This window comes from Apodemus sylvaticus, chromosome 12, assembly GCF_947179515.1.
Source record: "Apodemus sylvaticus chromosome 12, mApoSyl1.1, whole genome shotgun sequence".
Classification (NCBI taxonomy): Eukaryota; Metazoa; Chordata; class Mammalia; order Rodentia; family Muridae; genus Apodemus; species Apodemus sylvaticus.
Genome location: NC_067483.1, coordinates 87,409,011 through 87,428,756, shown reverse-complemented (window position 1 = coordinate 87,428,756; position 19,746 = coordinate 87,409,011). Strand labels below are relative to the sequence as shown.

The 19,746-nt window shown below is 39.0% G+C and overlaps 1 protein-coding gene across 4 annotated transcripts in view; it reads right to left on the bottom strand.

Moving 5' to 3' along the window:
* The window catches only part of Cdc42bpa (CDC42 binding protein kinase alpha), a 205,275-nt gene that overhangs the window by 167,192 nt on the left and 18,337 nt on the right, over positions 1–19,746 (bottom strand). The gene's annotated exons all lie outside the window — the stretch shown is intronic.

Here is a 19,746-nt window from a genome sequence, read left to right as displayed (position 1 = left end):
TACATTTTTTGACATGTTTGTTTGAGACAGCGTCTTGGGCATATACCCACACTAGCCTGTGACTCACCGCGTGACCCAGACAAGCCTGTAATCATCCTGCCTCTACCTTTAGGAGTTTTAGGAGTGCTAGGAGTATAGATATCTCCCACCATTCATTAATATTCATTCTTTCTCTCTCTCTCTCTCTCTCTCTCTCTCTCTGTGTGTGTGTGTGTGTGTGTGTGTGTGTGTAAGTGAAAGGACAACTTTGGGTGTCATGAATGAACTGAATAAATAAATAATAAATTGAACTTCCTGAGAAAATGATGATGTACATAGACCATTTATATTAATATTATATGCTTGCACAAAATCTGTATATTTGTCAGATTCATATTTCTCATCTATAATTCTCCTCTATAATGGCACTTGCTTGTCTTACACTTTTAGGGAATATGCTTCTGTGTAAAAAGATACTATCTCCCACTCCCCCTAAGATTGCCAACCTTTTAACCTTTTCTAAAATATCATTTAACAGCCATGTGCTCACCAGAATCAAATTTTAGTTATTCTGGTATAAAAAAAATAGTTTATTTCAATACTGACAGTTTACAAAGAACGGGGAGGCAAAATGGAAAATTAACAGGACTCTATTATTTATTAACTAAATGTGCCAAATTTTTGTTTAAAAGTTAGAAACTGCTAAGTGTTGGCAAGAATATGACTATCAGGCACAGTAATGTGTAACGGTAGAACTGTTTGCTGACTGAAGTTCTTGTTTTCTTTTTCATGGTCTTAACAGGACATACTACTATTTAGGTAGCCTCCAAACTTGAAAAAAAATTTTTTTTAAAATAATCCTGTATTTGGCTTTAATGGTTCTTTCAATACACAGCTGAAATTTCTCTGATTTGGCTTCATTCAAGTCTTCCTTCAGTGTTCATAAACAAAGTGCACTAATTATCTTTCCTCATACTGTCTGCATTAGCTCAGCACTAATGGGAAGCCAGCTCACTGAGCCTGTGTGCTCTCCTCCTTTACTGTCCACGCAGCATCAGCATTCGGCTTGTATAAAGATCCAAGTATGAAGGATGTACCAATGGAACCTCCAACACACAACACGCTTGCCATGACTTCAGGGTCTACTAAAGCATGCAGCACATGTGTCCTTTCAGGGGATTTTCAATAACTGATTCATTTCATATTGTTATATTACTGCCTCATATTTTCTAATTGTATAAATGGCAATTATGTAATTAGTATGTAATTACTAATGGCATTCTTTTGTTTCCCAAACTCTCCCATATGTGCAGGATGGCTAATCCTTACTGAATGGCTAATACTTGTTTCTAATGGTCTGTTTGCACTATTGTTCCTTACCATGGTTAAAAGTCTGCAAGCTCACTAATGCTTTTCCAATTATGGAATGTGTACTTGATCCTCTCTAAGTTTCAGCCTATCTAATATATCGAATAAAAAAATTTTTCAGCCTATCTATTCTGTGGATTCTAAGTTGAATTTACACAAAATGTCAGTAAAGAAAGAGGCTAGTTGGCATCAACCTCCCTACCTCCAGAAAAAAAGTAAGTCATTTTCATATTTAGATATAGACATTGGAGCAAAAACAAAAGTACAACTAACTATAATAAGATTCTAAACACATATTACCAGATAACATAACCTCAAAATGTGTAAAATTAGAATAATCACACCTTCCTGAAAAGACATTTTACTTAAAATCTACTGATACTTCAAACATGCTTCAAACAGATATATTTGAGTAAAATTCAGATACAGCACTGGATCAGCTGGACAATACTACTTTGAAACACATTTAATTCCATAGACTTTAATAATATCAAGTCATAAAGCTACTGCAAATAAAATTCAAAATATCAAAAACATAAAAATCAAATTTTATGTATATCATACACTTAACTGCAAATCAATAAAAGATAAGCAAAAATGCCAGTAAGCTTTGAAATTAAAGGGAAGAAATAAGTAATTAGAAACTACACAAAAAATACTATGTTAAAATTTTGGGAATATGGATAAGCCAGTGATAAATAAACACCAAGTCTCAAATCTTCTGTCTTAAAAGGAGCACTAAAACTGAGTTCAGGGGTACAGAACCAGCCTATATAACACAGTAAGACCCTGTCTGTGCCCCATCCCATACCAACAGAAATCAAAACAAAGAGAAAGCAAAATGAATGAAATTCCTTAATTTGAAAATAAGCACATGATGGAAAGCCTTGGCACTGGAGAGGTTGCTCCATGGTTAAGAACCAATATTGCTCTTCCAGAGGACTCAAATTTGGTTCCTAGTACCAAGCTCATAGCTGCCTATAACTCCAGTTCCGGGAGTATCTAAGGCCTCTCTGGCCTCTGAGGGTACCTGCACTCTCATGCACATAGCCACACAACAGACATACATAGGCATTCACAAAGTAATTTAAAAAATTGAAAGGGCTTTAAAAGACTATAAAAAAAATGAATTTTACAAAAGACCACAGCAAGAAATTGAACAAAATTACAATGCCCACTTAAATTAAATTTAGCAATAAGTACCATAAGTAACCTATGTTGCTAAATTTACTGTGACAAATTATTCTTACAGAGTAGCTAATTGCTTTTCAAAACTAAAAGTCTAAACTCATCAAAAAATGAATTGAATCAGTATGTTAGTCTTCCACAAAGAAACCACCAGTAGTCAACAGCTTTTCAAGTTCTAGTTTAAAAACAATGCACAAGTCTGACACACTCTGTAAGCACTGAAGAAACCACGGGCACACAAGTATCACCCAGGAACAAAGAGAAAATACAGCATCCAAATGACGCTTTCAATTTATCATTCTTCCAGAAGACCCAAGGTCTTGAGGAATAGCTGTCACTACAACAACACAGTAGTAAGTGGTGATTCCAAGCACAGAGCAGTAGGAAGCCATGTACTACCTCATGGAATCTGCACCTGCCCAAGAAAAGTCATCTGATTGGTCACAAGCGAACAACTGGACACATCTACATGGGGACAAGACCACAAAACAAGTGACTTGTGGCAATGACAAGTTTCAAACAAGAGCGCTGTCGTGAAAGATGAAGTCCATCAAGGCACTAAAGTGATAAGCAACTAAATGCAAGGAGTGATTAGGGACTGGAGTCTCAATTTAAAAATTAAAAATGGAAGTTGCTGTAAGGATATTATTGGGACAGTAGTCAAATTTCAATATGCATTTTACAGTAAATAAAATTATAATACCAGAGCAAATAAAATGGATCAGTGGGCAAGGACCCTCTTCACCAACCCTGACAACCTGAGTTCAATCCCAGAGACCACATGGTGGAAAGAGAGCACAAACTAGCAAATTGTCCTCTACACACACACACACACACACACACTCACACACTCACACATACACATACTCACACACACTCATACACACACTCACACACACACTAAAGGTAATTTTAATTTTTTGAATTATTTGTTGACAGCTGTACTACAAAGCAACACGAGACAGTATCTGTATTCTGAGGAAATATATAAAGTTAAAGGGTCTTAATATCAATAATTATCCTTGGAAGGCTCAGCCAAAATAATGTACTCATGTTTGTGTACAAAACAAAGAAAAACAAAGAACAACACAAATACAACAAAATATCCAAAAACAAGACAAAACATCCAAATCTAGAACAGCTATGGAATTTCATGAAGCTGTTTTTGCAAGTTCTAACCCCCTTGGCTTGCCTTGTTAAAGAGTCTCTAATTGTTTTACTTGTGCCTATCAGACACATACACACTGCAGTGGTGTGTGAGCAGTGCTTGTGTGGGACAGTCACTCAAAGGGAGACTGTTCACACATACAAAAGAAATGGAGTATCAAGCCACAGAAGGACATGAGGCCTCTGAAGTCACAGTGGAGTGAAAGCGACCTTTCTAAGACTGTGACCACAGCAAACATTCTGCTCTCAAGGCTTCGTCAGTCGAAATAGTACATAACGTGCTAATTTTCAAAATAGTTTTAAAACAAGATTAAAAATTTATAAAGAGTAAAGAAAATATTAAGAAGTCAAAATTATATGAGAAATAAAAATCTGAAATATCAAATAATATCAAAATTCAGACTCATTGCTCTGGCCACTTCTACTCAGCATAAGACTAGGAGTTAAAGCCTGAGCAAGTAGATCAGAAAAAAAAATAATAATAGTAATAAAGCTGTCTAAATGGAAGAGGGAAAATAAGATATTACACACAGAAAACACTAAAGAATATTTGGGAAAATACAAAATAAATAAAGGAATGCACAAAGCTACAGGACATAAAATCAATACACAGAGCCAGCTGCATTTCATACTTTACGTGATCCCATTTTAACAAAATAAGCAAGCCTATAAACAAAAAAAGGTAGGTTAGTTGTTGCTTAGGGCTGATGCTATTGATATGCCAGCTAATAGACAGAGAATTTTGTTGGGGTGTGGTAAAAATGGCCTAAAAGTAAGCTGTGGTGATGACACAACCATAAAATAAACCAAACACATTAAACCCTATACGTTAAGTCAGTGTATTTCTGTCAGATGTAAATAATATCTCATTAAAAACATTAAAAATAAGTTTGTAAAGGCAGGCTAGTGAGACAGGCCTATAATCCCAGCTACACGGGGGCTGAGGCTCACAAGTCTAAGGCCTGTCTGGGCTATAGACTGAGATCAAGCTAGCCAGGACTACTTAATAAAACCTTGACTCAAAAAATAAAAAGAAATAAAATTTTCCTTTATATTTTCAGTGAATAATTATAAAATGTTTTAATTATATTTTCAAGGAAATTTTTTTAAAAAGCAGCTAGGTGTGCTGGTGTATGCCTTTAGCTTCAGCATTTGGTAGACAGAGGTAGGTATATCACTTTGAATTTGAGACTAGCCTTATCTATATAAGAAGAGAGTTTCAATTAAACCAGGTTTACATAGTGAGACACTGTCTTAAAACAAATAAAAATTATAAAGCAGTTAGGAACAAATTTAACAAAGGAGGTGAAACCCTTCTATACTGAAAGCATAAAATGGTGCTTTAAAAGAATTAAGTGAACAGAAAGACATTACATGTTCTAACCTGTGAAGATTTAATACTGCTAAGATGGCAGTGATATCTAAGCAACTGTCTGAAGCAGGACAATCCTCACAACTGCAATAGTGCTTTTAGTAAAAACAGAAAAACCTATCCTAAAATTCATAAGAAATCTCAATGCAGACTGGATAGCCAAAACAATCTGTAAATGAGAGAAAGATGTCTCACATCCTAAATTTAAGACTAAAATAATTAAAACAGTACAATACTGGTACAAGGACCTATGGATCAACAGAATAAATCAAAGTATTCAGAAACACAAATATGTGTTCAACTGATTTTGGAATGGATGTCAGGACAATCCAGCAAGAAAACAAAAGTCAAGACAACTGGGCATGTGCATATGTGTACAGTAGTAACAATATTAATAACTATTTTTTTAAATGTGGAGAATGACTGAAGAAGACACTTGCCCTCAACCTCTGGTCTCCATGTGTACCTGTACACATATCCACAGACATAGAATGATCTTGGGTCCTTACTGTGTATCATACACAAAACTAACTTGAGGGGCTGGAGAGATGGCTCAGCAGGTAAGAGCACCGACTGCTCTTCCAAAGGTCATAAGTTCGGATCCCAGCACCCACATGGTGGCTCACAACCATCCCTAAAGAGATCCGATGCCCTCTTCTGGTGTCTGAAAACAGCTACAGTGTACTTACATACATATAATAAATAAATAAATCTTTAAAAAAAAAAAAAAAAAAACTAACTTGAAATGAGTCAAAGTCCTAAAAGTAAAAGGCATGGAGCTAGGCAAGTGAAGCGGAGAAGAGGACAGAAGGAGTTGGGGAGGGGAAAAGTGTGATTAGAAGATACTGAATGAAATAAATTTTTTAATTAAATAAAGAAAAATTTTAAGACGGTAAAGCTATAACAGTCTTTGAAGAAAATACATGAGAAAATCTATATGGAATCAGATATGGCAATGATTTCTTATACATGAAACAGAATGTGCCAGCAAAAGTAAAAATAGAAAAACTAGAGCTCATCAAAATGTAAACTTTTTGTTAAGACACTATTAAGACACTGTCAGGAGAGGGAAGGAAAGGCCCAAAGAATAACAAAAACATTTGCAAGATATACATCAAATAAAATATTAATACTAGAAGATATGAAAACATGACAAAAATATCCATTTGAAAACTGGCAAAGTTTGAATACCATTTCTCCAACAAGATATACAGATAGGCAACAAACCAATGCAAAGAGCACTGCCACCACTAATCATAAGGGAAACGCAAACCTGAGCACAGTGAGCTATCACTGCACACTCTGTAGAGTCTTTTAAATAATTAAATAAAATTAAATCAAAGGAACAAATGTTCGCAAGGGTGTGGGAAAATCAGAATGTTTACACATTGCTTGTAGGGCTACTTAGGGTTCTAATGCCTTGAAAACAGAGATGGTTTCTCAAAGAAAGCTAAAAATAGATTCACCTTAGAACCCATCAATTTCTACTTCTAGATACCCAAAACAACTGAAAGAAGAATTCAAACTACCGCTCACCACATTATTCAACAGCCAAAAGGTAGAAACAATCTAAATGTCTATCAACAAATGAATGCATTAAGAAATGTAGATTAACGCACACAGTAAAACTATCATCCAACCTTAAAATGAAAGAAAAATCTGATATATACTAAAATATAGCTGAATTTTAAGTAAAATAAGCCAGATATCAGATATTATGTGGTTTAATTTTTATGAAATACTTAAAATAGGAAACTTCTTACAGACTGAAAACAGAGTTTACCACCAGGTGTGAAGAGCAGGAGAAACACGGTCACTGAATGACTACTGGATTTCTCTTTGGTATAATAATGCGGTTTTGGAAATAAGATATCAATAATGGTTTTGCACTGTCATAAATATGATACTTCTGAAATGTACATTTAAAAATGTTTACAGTAGAGCCCAGGCAGAAGAGGCACACTTGTAATACCAACATTTATGAAGCAGAAGCAGGAGGATCAGGAACTCAACATCATCCTCAGCTACATAGCAAGTTCAAGGCCTGCTTGTGCTACACGAGAATCTGTCTCTATACACACCACCAACCATTAAAAGGGGGGTAGGGGGAGAAAATGGCAAACTTCACATTATAAGCATTTTATAATTTTTAAATTCTTAAAGTATCAAAGCCATTGAATTATAAATTTCAAATAGGTTAACTAGTTCATCTATAAACCAAATATCAATAAAACTTTTCAAAGAAAAAAGGACCAAATGTTTAAATAAAACTATAAACAAGTCTGATAAGGCAAACTGACATACAGAGACTTCTTAGAACTGAAAACAAAACTAACTGAAAATAATTACAGTATCCAGCTCCTTCACATAAAATGAGCTTAATCTCAACTATGTTACAGGACTACAAAACAAAAGAATCAATAACCCATAATTTACTTTGTCCCAAGGCTGAATTAGAAATATAAAAGAAAAAATACTAAAGCACACTTTGGGAGGGGGGGAGGGTTGTTGTTTTGTTTTGTTTTGTTTTTTCAAGACAGGGTTTCTCTGTGTAGCCTTGGCCTTGAACTCAGAAATCCACCTGCCTCTGCCTCTCTGCCTCTCTGCCTCTCTGCCTCTCTGCCTCTCTGCCTCTCTGCCTCTCTGCCTCTCTGCCTCTCTGCCTCCCTCTCTGCCTCCCTCTCTGCCTCCCTCTCTGCCTCTCTGCCTCTCTGCCTCTGCCTCTGCCTCCCATACACTGGGATTAAAGGCGTGTGCCACCACCGCCCATCTTGAAGCACACTTTAGATTAAACACACCTATTGACTATTCTAATTTCTGGTAATAAGGAACAAAGACTAAGAAATGTCTATAGGTGGGTATATAGCTATCTTGCCATAATAAGCTACTCTTGACAATATGAAGAAAATCAACAAGAATGCAGCTGAGAGTTATAAAACTACTGGGCAACAGATCACAATGTCTAGAGGGATTAAAGAGACTCACTGTGATGTTACAGTTGCTGAGTTTAGAAACTCAGTAGTAGAGCTGTAAGACAGACATGTCTATTACCTGAATGTTTCCTAACTCTCCACTACATTTGAAAAAACTGATTAGATTCAATTCACTTCTATAAGTTTGTCAGCAATATTTAAGAAAAATATTTTATACAAATACACATTTATTTTTAAAACTTGATAATATTTACTAAAAATCTCACTTAAGGAACTCTTTGTGATCAGAATGACTAGTTTTAGTGACAACTTACAAAACACCCTTAATGATCATTAAATAAACTTAAAAAGACTTAATAATCACTACACCATCAAAGGGACTCACTGGGTTTGTTTTACTGATAGATAAGTTACTGTTTTCCTGACTCAGTGTGGTATTTGATAACATTTCAGCTAACGCTGGCAATACCTTGACTTCCTTGGTGCTGTCAAGTAAGCACCTTCACTTATGGCAAATGCTGTCTGAAGGCTGTGCATTGCTCCCTCCCTTCTAAGAAAATTTCCCGCAATTGTCAAGGAGGCATCAGGCAGATATGATGAGGGCCTACTTTACTTGCCAGACTTATGTGAACCAACAAGAAAAAACTGCCCTAGGCTGGGGAAAAAGTAACTTAAAACTTAATGCAGATGTCTCCAAGAATCCCACACAGTGTAGTGGGTGTTGGAACAAACATTCTAATGTTAAAACAGTTGTGCAAAGCAAAATGAAGGCAGGAAGGAAGTCTTGAGGGCTAAGAGGCATTCTGACAGCCCCTGCTCTGGCTGGAGCCAGATTGTGCATGCAGTACCAGATGAAGGTGCTGAATCCCTCCAGCTGGAGTTGTAGACAAATGTGAGCCACCATATAAGTGCTGAGAACTGAACATGGGTCCTCAGGAAAAGCAGTCAGTGCCCTTAACCACTGAGCCATGTCTCCCGCATCTCATTTTTTTCTCTTACCCTTTCTAGTATATGTTTTATCTTATAGTTGCTGGTGTTAATTGTCAGTGGAGTGATAAAAATTCAAGACAATGCAATAAAACAGAAGAAGAATAATCCATGCTAAGGGAGATAAGTGATTCTGAAATGTATCACAACCTTATTACAACTGGCTGCCTTTTCCAGAGGACCTGGGTTTGATTCCCAGCATTCAAATGATGGTTCACAATCATTTGTTTAAAGAATAAAGTTACAAGTTTCTGAGATATTTGGCAATGATGGTACTTACAACTATTTTGTTCATCTTTCAGAGTAGAAACTTTTAAATTTGTGTGATAACTGGGTTACTGACCAAAGCCTCCAAGCAGTCCTGATGTGTGTACAACTTTGTCAATGGGAGAAGCAGATCAAAGATCAGCACACACACAATGCAGCAGGGGGATAGGGGTACTGAGTGCATGAAGAACAAGCCACGCAAGCCTAAGAATGTAAGCTCAGATCCCCAAATCCACAGAATGCTGTACATGGTAGCACATATCGTCATCCCAGTGTTCCTACAGCAAGATGGGGAACAGAAACAGGAGAATCACCAGCAAGCTAACCTGGAGTATGCAGCAGCTAACAGAAAGAGACCTTGTCTCAAACAAGATGGTGGGCAAAGACCAGCCCCTGAGGTTGCCCCCCAACCTCCACATATGCACTGTACATTCACAAACACATAATACACACAAGATATGATAAATAAAATGGACAACCATGAAAAATAAATACACAGTGAAACTCCTAAAAGACCAGAGAGAGGAATGGAAGCTAATTTAAGGTGTCAAGTTGACTGGGAGATGTAGAATTAGTAACATATGTCTGTGAGAGTTTCCTGGAAGCCTAGCATGGGGGTCAGCATGCTGAGTGGGGATGACAAAACCTGAATGTGGGAAGGCACCATGCAGTGGGCTGGGCACTCAGATAAAAAAAAGTGAGACGGGGCAATAACTGCCTTTAATCTCATGCACTCTCTCGGGCTGTCTCGCTCTCTCGCTCTAACTTTCAGAATAAACTTTTTTTTCTGTTGCTCTCGCCACCATCACTAGGACATCATATTTCAGGTCCCTTGATCTTGTATCTGAGGTTTACACAAACCTCACCTCCCACCCTGACCCATAGGACTCTTGGGCCATTAGCCTTGACTCAGGACGGTATCATCAGCATCCTTTATTCTGAAGCTTTGACGGTCAGAGACAGTAGCATGACTGTTCCCTAAACCATCCAGCCTGCAGGCAGCTACCACAGAACTCAGCCTCTACAGTATGTGATTACTTGAGCCAACTGAACAAATCCAGACACTGATGCAGATAAAACAATGAGACAGACAGAAATCCAGACACTGACACAGAAAAGACAGAGATAGACCAACAGATAGGCAGGCAGGCAGGCAGACAGAAAGACAGACAGACACACACACACACACACACACACACACCTCTACCTTGTGATCCAATCTAATAGTGCATGCCATTTCTGTTTCTCTAGCAACTCTGACCAATACAACTAAGAAGCAGAAATGTCTAATATCAAAACTTTAAAGAATGGAATAGATCCCGAATATCAGTAGATCCTACAGAAGCATAAAGGATGGACAGATGGCTCAGCAGTTAAGAGCACTGGCTGCTCTTCCAGAGGACTGAGATTTAATTCCTAGCACCAATATGGCAGCTCACAACCTTCTGTAACTCCAGTTCCAGGGTAATGTTCTCTTCTGGCCTCCACTGCACCATGCATGTGGGATACAGACAAATATGCAAGCAAAACATACATATGCTTAAAATAAAAATAACATTTTTAAAAAATTAGAGGTGCTGGAGGGGTGGCTCAGTGGTTAAAAGTGCTGATTGTTCCCCCATAGGCCAGGGTTCGATGGCAGCACCTACATGATAGCTCAACTGTCTGTAGTTCCAGCTCCAGGGGATTCGACACCTTCTGGCCTCTGAAGGCACCAGGCACACATGTGGGACACAGATATACATTATACAAGCAAAACATTACACACATTAAGATAAATCTTTAAAATTTGTTTTTTACTTTAAAGCATATTGGTCCTGGCACAGCCCCTAAAATCTAGATCCACAAAGAAATGAGTTAATAATGCTGGTGACCTAAGAAGGAGAGAAATGGAGTCAGTATCCCCCAGAAAAGACAGGCCCTAAGACACTTTCTTCAGTTAATGGAATAACGTAAATTCTGATCCTTAACACCTAGGACTGGACAGCAGTGCCGTAAAAGATGAACAAATGGGGTTTTGTAAGCATGGTAATACACCTTGGTAATTCTGTCCTTCAGAAGACTGAGGTAGGAAAATCATGAATTCAAGACCAGCCTGGGATCTATAATATCCTATATCAAAAATAAAGCAAATCTGATAATCCAATAAAAGATCCATAGAGTTCTAAGACTTATAAACACTCTAGGGATAGGGAAAAACCTAAGCTAAGACTAGAACTCAAAGAAAAAGTACTCACTTAGGATGTGTAGGGCCCTGGGTTCTACTCTCAGCACCACCAAAAATAAGTAGTGGAAAAGAAGAAAAACTGAAGTGGAAACTTAAGGGTTCTTTGGAAAGTCGGTTGGATGGTGTTTTTGCTGGGGCAAACACGTGAAGGGACGTTGCATTAAAGTAAACACAGGTGTGAAAGGTTAAGATAGACTCGTGAAGGAATGTTTCACTGAAGCAGACACAGGTGAAAGGATGTTCTGCTAAAGCAATCATGTGAAAAAACACGTGATGAAGGATTCTTCGCTAGCAACACACATGCATTGGCCCACCTTACACTGCATAGTTGAGCTCCATTTGTCGGGACTCCATAAAGAGAAATGCACCAAAAAAATAGTGGTGTGTTGTGGTTTCTTTCCACTTCCACAGACTCAGACTGATTGGCAAAGTGATATCAGCTGAGATAGACACTATGTTGAGGCAAGACCCATGGAGGATACTTTATGCTTGAAGGGAATTAAAAAAGGACTCCACCGGACAATGACAGGAGCTAGCTTGGCTTGGCTTACCTGCAGAGCTAGCTAGCTGTGTGAAAGGGGCACAGCCAAGAACTTCTCCTGGCATTCCTGTTGGCCCTAGTCCCTCCTGCTGATTCCTGTTTGCTATCCCAACTTGGTACAGGAAGGGCAGGGCCACCTCTATGTAACCACGTGGGGAGCCACAAAAGCATCTTCTGTGGAGGACCTAATTGAGGACTGCCTCAGAGACCAAGGATTGCTGATGCAGACAATGCTAGCCAATTGGGAACTGCTATTTAGAAGAGATGCTTTCTTGGGACCAATGGGGCTCAGTTGGAGGGTATTAAAAGACAATATGTACAAAAATAAATACGGAAAATGTATTTAAATGATAAAATACGTGTCCACATAAACTTGTACTTCCAATAAATGTAAATAATTTGAATGCACCAGTTAAGATATGTAAAACTAAACTTATAACCTCCCAACTAACAGACCAGCTTCTCCACACTGCCTCTTAACTCCCTGCACTGCTCTTAACTAGCTTTCCTTTCCTGTGCTGTTCTGGTGAGATTTGGACATATCCTTTCTCTGACTCATTCTGTCAAATCTTTCTCTGACTCATCACTTTGTCTGCTCTTCAATTAGATGTCCCTTTTAAACATGGCTGCTACCTTCTACAAACTAACCTTACCTTCAGTGTTTGGGATTATAAGGTATGTACTAAGGGGCATGTCTGTATTTCAACCAGAGCAGCCATATTGCTGGAATAAGATTCCTCTACAAGAATATATATATTTCATACTGAGGAACAAAAATCTAATTATATGCTGTTTCTAAAAGCTATTTACATTCTCTAATACAGAAAAAAATATATAAATGAAAGGGTTTTTGAAAGAGTTTTTAAAAAAAAGATAAACCCTGAGAGGCTCTGCCATTACCTGACAAATACAGAAGTGGGTGCTCTCAGCCAACCATTGAACTGCACAGGGTCCCCAATGGAGGAGCTAGAGAAAGGACCCAAGGAGCTGAAGTACCCCAAGAGCTCCCAAGGACTAAACCACCAACCAAAGAGTACCCATGGAGGGACCCATGGCTCCAGCTGCATATGTAGCACAGGATGGCCTTGTTGGACCTCAAAGAGAGGAAAGACCCTTGGTCCTGAGGAGGCTTGATGCCCCAGTATAGGGGAATGCCAGGACAGGGAAACGGGGGTTAGGGGGGTGGTGTTGCTCAACAGGGATGCAGAGATGGGATAGGGTGTTTTCAGAGGGGAAACCAGGAAAGGGGGTAACATTTTAAATGTAAATAAAGAAAATATCCAAGAGAAAAAAAAGAAAAAGATAAACCAAGTGAATAATAACCAAATAAAGATATATTACTTACATTTAAATAAAGATAAAAGAGGAAGTTTAAGGAAAAAAGCCCTAATGTATATGATGATCACTAAATAAAAAGTACAATTCATCCCAGCACTCTGGGAGACAGAGGCAGGCAGATTTCTAAATTCAAGGCCAACCTGGTCTACAGAGTGAGTTCCAGGACAGCCAGGGCTATACAGAGAAACCCTGTCTCGAAAAAAAAAAAAAATCCAAAAAACAAAACAAAACAAAAAAAGTACAATTCACCAAGAAAAATAATAATTCTACTCTTCATGAATCTAATTAATCTTGCCTCAAAATGTATGATGAACAAAAATCTACAAGAGTTACACAGAAAACTGGCAAATCTTCTATTAAGGTATAATTTTAATATAAATTATTCAGTAATTGACTGGTAAAGCAAGCAAAAATTTGAGAAACCTGAGCCACAAGCTGGATCTAGAAGACATGGTATTTCAAAAGCCATAAGGAATGTACAAATATTACATAAATGGTAGTGTGGTACAAAGTAGAAAATTTTTAACTAATGACTTTGAACAATATAAATAAAAACACTTATAAGCCTTAAAGTAGAACAAAAGTTAACAAAAACAAAAACAAAAAACCAACATGTGAGATGCAACTGAGCTAGTATTTAGAAATCCAAAGTCAGGGCTGGAGAAAAGGGATGGCTCAGTGAAAAGCCCTGGTCAAACTCCCAGTGGCCAACGCCCTAAGGAAAACTGAGTCCTTCTCCACCTGCACTGCACATAGAAGCCATCAGTTGTAGAGAGCTACGCCCCAGCCTCCCTATCACAGTTTTTAATAGTTCTCTTTGATGGCTTCCTTTTTAGGTTGTCACTTTTTTTTTTGGGGGGGGGGGTTGGGTCGGGGTGATGTAGGCATTTCCACAGAAGCGTTCTGTGTACCTTTTTCTCAACTGTATGTCAGTAGCCACCCACTACAAGAGTAGCTTCCTTGCTTTTCACAGTTAGCGGGAGCATGGATCGTGGCTTGTATGTGGGTTCTAGTGATGGCACAGACCACAGACATCTGCCTGGTCTCCAGCATCACATGCTCCAGTGAGTGTATACACAGCACAAAATAGCCTTGGCTTTATTCCTCCTCCACCATCTCTCTTTCCTTCTCTTGCTTTTGCTGGGGGAAGTTAGAAGGGAACAAGCATGGAAGGATTGGGAAGTGAGTGTCATCAGGGGGCATGATGTGAAATTCTCAAATAAAAAATTGAGAATTTCCCCAACTTGTCAAGTAACCAAGTGTAATAGAAAACTAGAATAAACTTATATCAAAACAAGAGACTGAATTTAATTTACAGTTATCTCAAAAAGAAAATTTAAGGATGAGACAGGTATAGCACTGAATTCTTTCAAACTTCCCAGTATTTGTTTTTTTCAAACAATGTCTCACTCTGTGGCCCTGGCTGTTCTGGAACTCACTATGTAGACTAGGCTGGCCTCAAACTCACAGATATCAGTTTGCCACTGTCTTCCAAGTTCTGGGACCAAATATGTGTACCACTAAGCCTGGCTTTGCAGTACTTTTGAGAAACAATAGAAACATTACTTAGATAAATGTGTCTCATTTTGTTTCTTTGGTTTTCCAATACCAATGGCAAAAGTGAGACAATTCTGTTGAAACATGTATTTAATTCTTCATTCAATAAATGTGTTATTACCATATATAGCCAAGATCTCAAGTGGTACCAGTTTCCAGGGAGACAGATGCTAGACAGCCATTTATAAAGTAGGAAAATAAAACAGCGCTTCAAGACATGATAGCACCTCCTTTTGTTTTACCTTGCCTAGGGAGTTAATATTTCCAAGCACTCCCTCCCTTCAGTTTCACAGCACATCTCTTCAGAAGAGGTGTGAGGAGATGTGGCTTTCAGAACTAGCTGCTGAGTGCTCCTGTAGCAGCCCAGAGCATCCAGGCTTGTCCATCTTGCTGCTGAAACCTGTGGAGGTACCTGACCTGCACTGAGCCCTAGATTTTCCTCCAAGGCAAGATACCACTTATAAGCCAGATTCAAGATGGATGAAAAGTATGCTTTATTTTACAAAGTGGGAGATGGGCAATTGTCAAATCGAAGTAGAAAAAGAGAAGTCAACTGACTTCAGACCGTTCTCAAGCAGAGGGAATTTTTAAACAAGCACTTAAGGAAGTGAAGATTATAAAGTGATACCCTTAAATTCTGTGTACCCACATATACCCTGAGAAGTTCTCACCACCATGGGTAGAAATACTTCACTGTGAAGACAATATACAAGATTATTTCCTGGCCTCTAGTAAACTTTTTAAGAGTGTCAGTTCATATTTTAATTGAATTTTTACTTGACTCAGATACAAATGAATGGCAATATCTTAAAAACAGACTCTATTCAAGGGTTTTGCTTCCTAGTAACAACACCTGCAGTATATGAGACATATTATTTTACATGGAAGAACAGTTTTCTTGGCCTGTCCCTCTTTTCCTCACTCTAAGGGGACCAAGCACAACTCAGGTTGGTACCACATATCTGTAGAGAGCCTTATTGAGGTGCCATGCCACCAGGCAAGAACTTGACATTGACCAATGTGAAGTTCCTCATCCAGCCTTTGAGTGGGAACTCCAGTGTTAGCCATAATCCCCTCCACCTAGGGTGGAGTGCTCAGACCAAGGTGAAGCCCATTGTTCTTCAAGGACTGGCAGTTTCCGGAGAAACACTAGCCACCAGCAGAGCAACTAAACTGGTTCTGCTGAGAAGCTTCCAGACTTTTCCCCTGCCTATATATTTGGAGTTCTTCATTAAACTTTGAGGCCCTGAACAGCAGGTGTTATCTTGGTCTCTTTTGGCCGACTTCCCATATATCCCCAGCTTCCCTTTCAGGTAACCGGTTCAATGTAACTGCGGGCAGTTACACCTATCTAAGGTGGTGCCTGTGACTTGTTAGCAGTCTAGGCCTCTTATACAGCCTAGATACTCAGTCACACTTCCTGCTTCTCTCCTCATCACCTTCTCTCAACTTCAGTCCTCCATCTCTGCCAATACCTTGGCCTGGATGAGGCTGGAGAACACTGAGTGTATATGAAAATGGAGACCATACCAAACAATGGAAGGAAAGTCAACTTCACGTCTCTCAAACCTTTTAAATGCTACAATTTTTTTTAAGTAATTTTAATCATTAGAATTCTTTTCCCACTGGTTAATCTGTTTTACCCAGAATCAGATGGAGGTAAGTAGATTCTATGCCCTAACTTTCAGCCTTCCTTTTGGTCCACAACCCAAGACAAACACTAAAGTCCCTCAGACCACAGCTCAAGTACATCAGGCTGAATTCCCGTGGCCTGTAAGACACAGGCTATCAGCCAAAGAACCGTAACCTTGACCCAAGCTCTATGATTCCAAAAAAAGGCCCTTCTCTTGGACCTGACAATCCAGAAGAAACACAACCCTCAGAAGTAGTCTGAGGGCTCCTGAAGGCAGCCCAAAGCCTCCAGGCTTGCCTCCTCCCTACTGAGAGAGACCTGTGCCATGTTTCTGGCCTACAATGAGGAACAGAGCAAGAGTAGGTGAATCCTGGAGGGCCTGAGCACCTGGCAACGATTAAGATTCCAAGTGTCTGGATATACATACACCATACAGGCCTAAAATGTTGGCAAGTACTTCTGTTGAGACAACTGAATGAAGACAAAGCAGAGTAGTAGGATCAGTGTGAGCAATGCCCAGACTCCATTCCCTAACTTATCTTGTAGCCCTAAGAACTCCTAAAAACAAAAACGAAAACCTGGGCAGTGCATGCTTCTTTTTAAAGGGTATATGAGGGGGATGGAGCAGTTCCATTCCTAGCTCCCACTGCTGTAACACCAGTTCCAAAGGACCCAACATCCTCTTCTAGCATTTACAGAAAATTCACATGGTGCAGACATATATGCAGACAAAATAACGATATGTGTAAAATTAAAATAGGGCGAAAGATGGGAGAAACTACCTGGCAACTAGAATTCAGCAATTCTACCTACCTAGAATATTCAGGAAAATGACTTCTGAGTAAGGGGGCCGGGAGGGCCTTAAGGCGGGATCCACTTGCTTTTCTATACACCCCAGGACCACCTGCCTAGGGGTGGCACTACCCGCAGTAGAATAGGCCCTTCCCACAGCCATCATTAATCAAGAAATACTCCACAGACTTGTCTACAGGGAAATTTCATGGAAGCATTTCCACTCCTCCTAAATGACTCTAACCATATTGAATTCACGTGCGTGCACACACACACACACACACACACACACGCATACATACACACAAGCACATAACCTTTATTTATTAAATTTACTTTAAACAGACCTCCTAACCATACCATCTAGTTATCACTAACAACTGATATGTTGGAATTTGTGCTGCAGATATGAGATCATCCTAGTATAACATACATTAAAAAGACAATAGTCCAAGGTTCATATCAAAGAAGCACAATAGCAAGTTTTATAAGCATTCAGAGGAAGGATAAGTCAACAAAAAAAAATGGTAAGGCTATGAAAGGTAACATTTCAATGACCACATGCAATTGTTAAATTAAAATTTAATCATAGATATTTTAATAAATTCCACTCTCTCCTTCACATAGTAACACTGGCCCTGAATTTCTAAATTAAAAGTATATTACCATAGCAAGCATCTCTTATAAGTGATCAGGAAAAGGCAAAAAGTAATTCCAAACTTTACTGGAGCACTAGTGATTTCTAATGAAGATATTTCATAAGTAGTAAACCATAGTGAAGACTACTTATGATCTAACAAGCACCCAGATTATCTTTCTAGTTAAGATTTTAATTTGTGTATGTGCTACACATGCATGTATGTACCTATGTATGTCTGTGTGCATGCATGCAAAGGTCAGAGATCTACATTAGATGTTTTCCTCAGCCACTCTCCACCTTTAGGGTTTTTTTTTTAATTTTTTCTTTTATTTTTGAGATTATATTATAATGCATCATTTTTCCCTTCCCTTTCCTTCCTCCAAACCCTCCCACAGTTTTTTGATACAGAGCTTTTCACTGACACTGGAACTCATCAGGCTAGCATAACCAGCCAGCAAACTTGTAACCAGCCAGCAAACTCTAGAGGTTCGCCTGTGTTCTAGTTGCTTTCTGTTGCTATGATAAAACAATAACAACAACAAAAAAATTGATGTAGGAAGAAAGGATTTATGTTACCTTACAGCTTATAGTCCTGATCACAGTCCATTACTGAAGGATACTGAAACAGGAATTGAAGCAGAGGTCATAGAGGGATACTGCTTACTGGCTAGCTTTCCAGACTCACAATGGTTAATGTTCTTCTATCTCCCAAGACCCCCTGGGAGGCAGCACTGCCACAGTGGGCAGGGCCTTCCCAAACCAATCCTTAATCAAGAAAATTCCCCCACAGACTTGCCTGCAGCACAATCTGGTAGAGGCACTGTTTTCTTTTTTGGTTTTTTAGATTTGGTTCTTTCAAGACAGGGTTTCTTTGTGTACCCCTGGCTGTCCTGGAACTCACTCTGTAGACCAGGCTGGCCCCGAACTCAGAGATCCACCTGCCTCTGCCTCCCAGAGCGCTGGGATTACAGGTGTGTGCCACCACTGCCCGGCAGAGGCGCTGTTTTCAACTGAGGTTCCCTCTTCCCAAATAAACCTGACTATGGTTAAACTGACACCCCCCTCAAAAAAAAAAACACTAACCAGCACAACCTGTCCCCACCCCATCTCACCCACCCTCTTATTCCTGAGTACTAGAGTGAGCAAATATACACGTGCCCGGCTCTTACATGGCTGCTGAGTATCCAAACTCAAGTCCTCTTATTTGCATAGGAAGCATTTTTTTTAATTATTTTTTTATTTTTTATTCGATATATTTTTTATTTACATTTCAAATGATTTCCCCTTTTCTAGCCCCCCACTCCCCGAAAGTCCCATAAGCCCCCTTCTCTCCCCCTGTCCTCCCACCCACCCCTTCCCACTTCCCCGTTCTGGTTTTGCCGAATAGTGCTTCACTGAGTCTTTCCAGAACAAAGGGCCACTCCTCCTTTCTTCTTGTACCTCATTTGATGTGTGGATTATGTTTTGGGTATTCCAGTTTTCTAGGTTAATATCCACTTATTAGTGAGTGCATACCATGATTCACCTTTTGAGTCTGGGTTACCTCACTTAGTATGATGTTTTCTAGCTCCATCCATTTGCCTAAGAATTTCATGAATTCATTGTTTCTAATGGCTGAATAGTACTCCATTGTGTAGATATACCACATTTTTTGCATCCATTCTTCTGTTGAGGGATACCTGGGTTCTTTCCAGCATCTGGCAATTATAAATAGGGCTGCTATGAACATAGTAGAGCATGTATCCTTATTACATGGT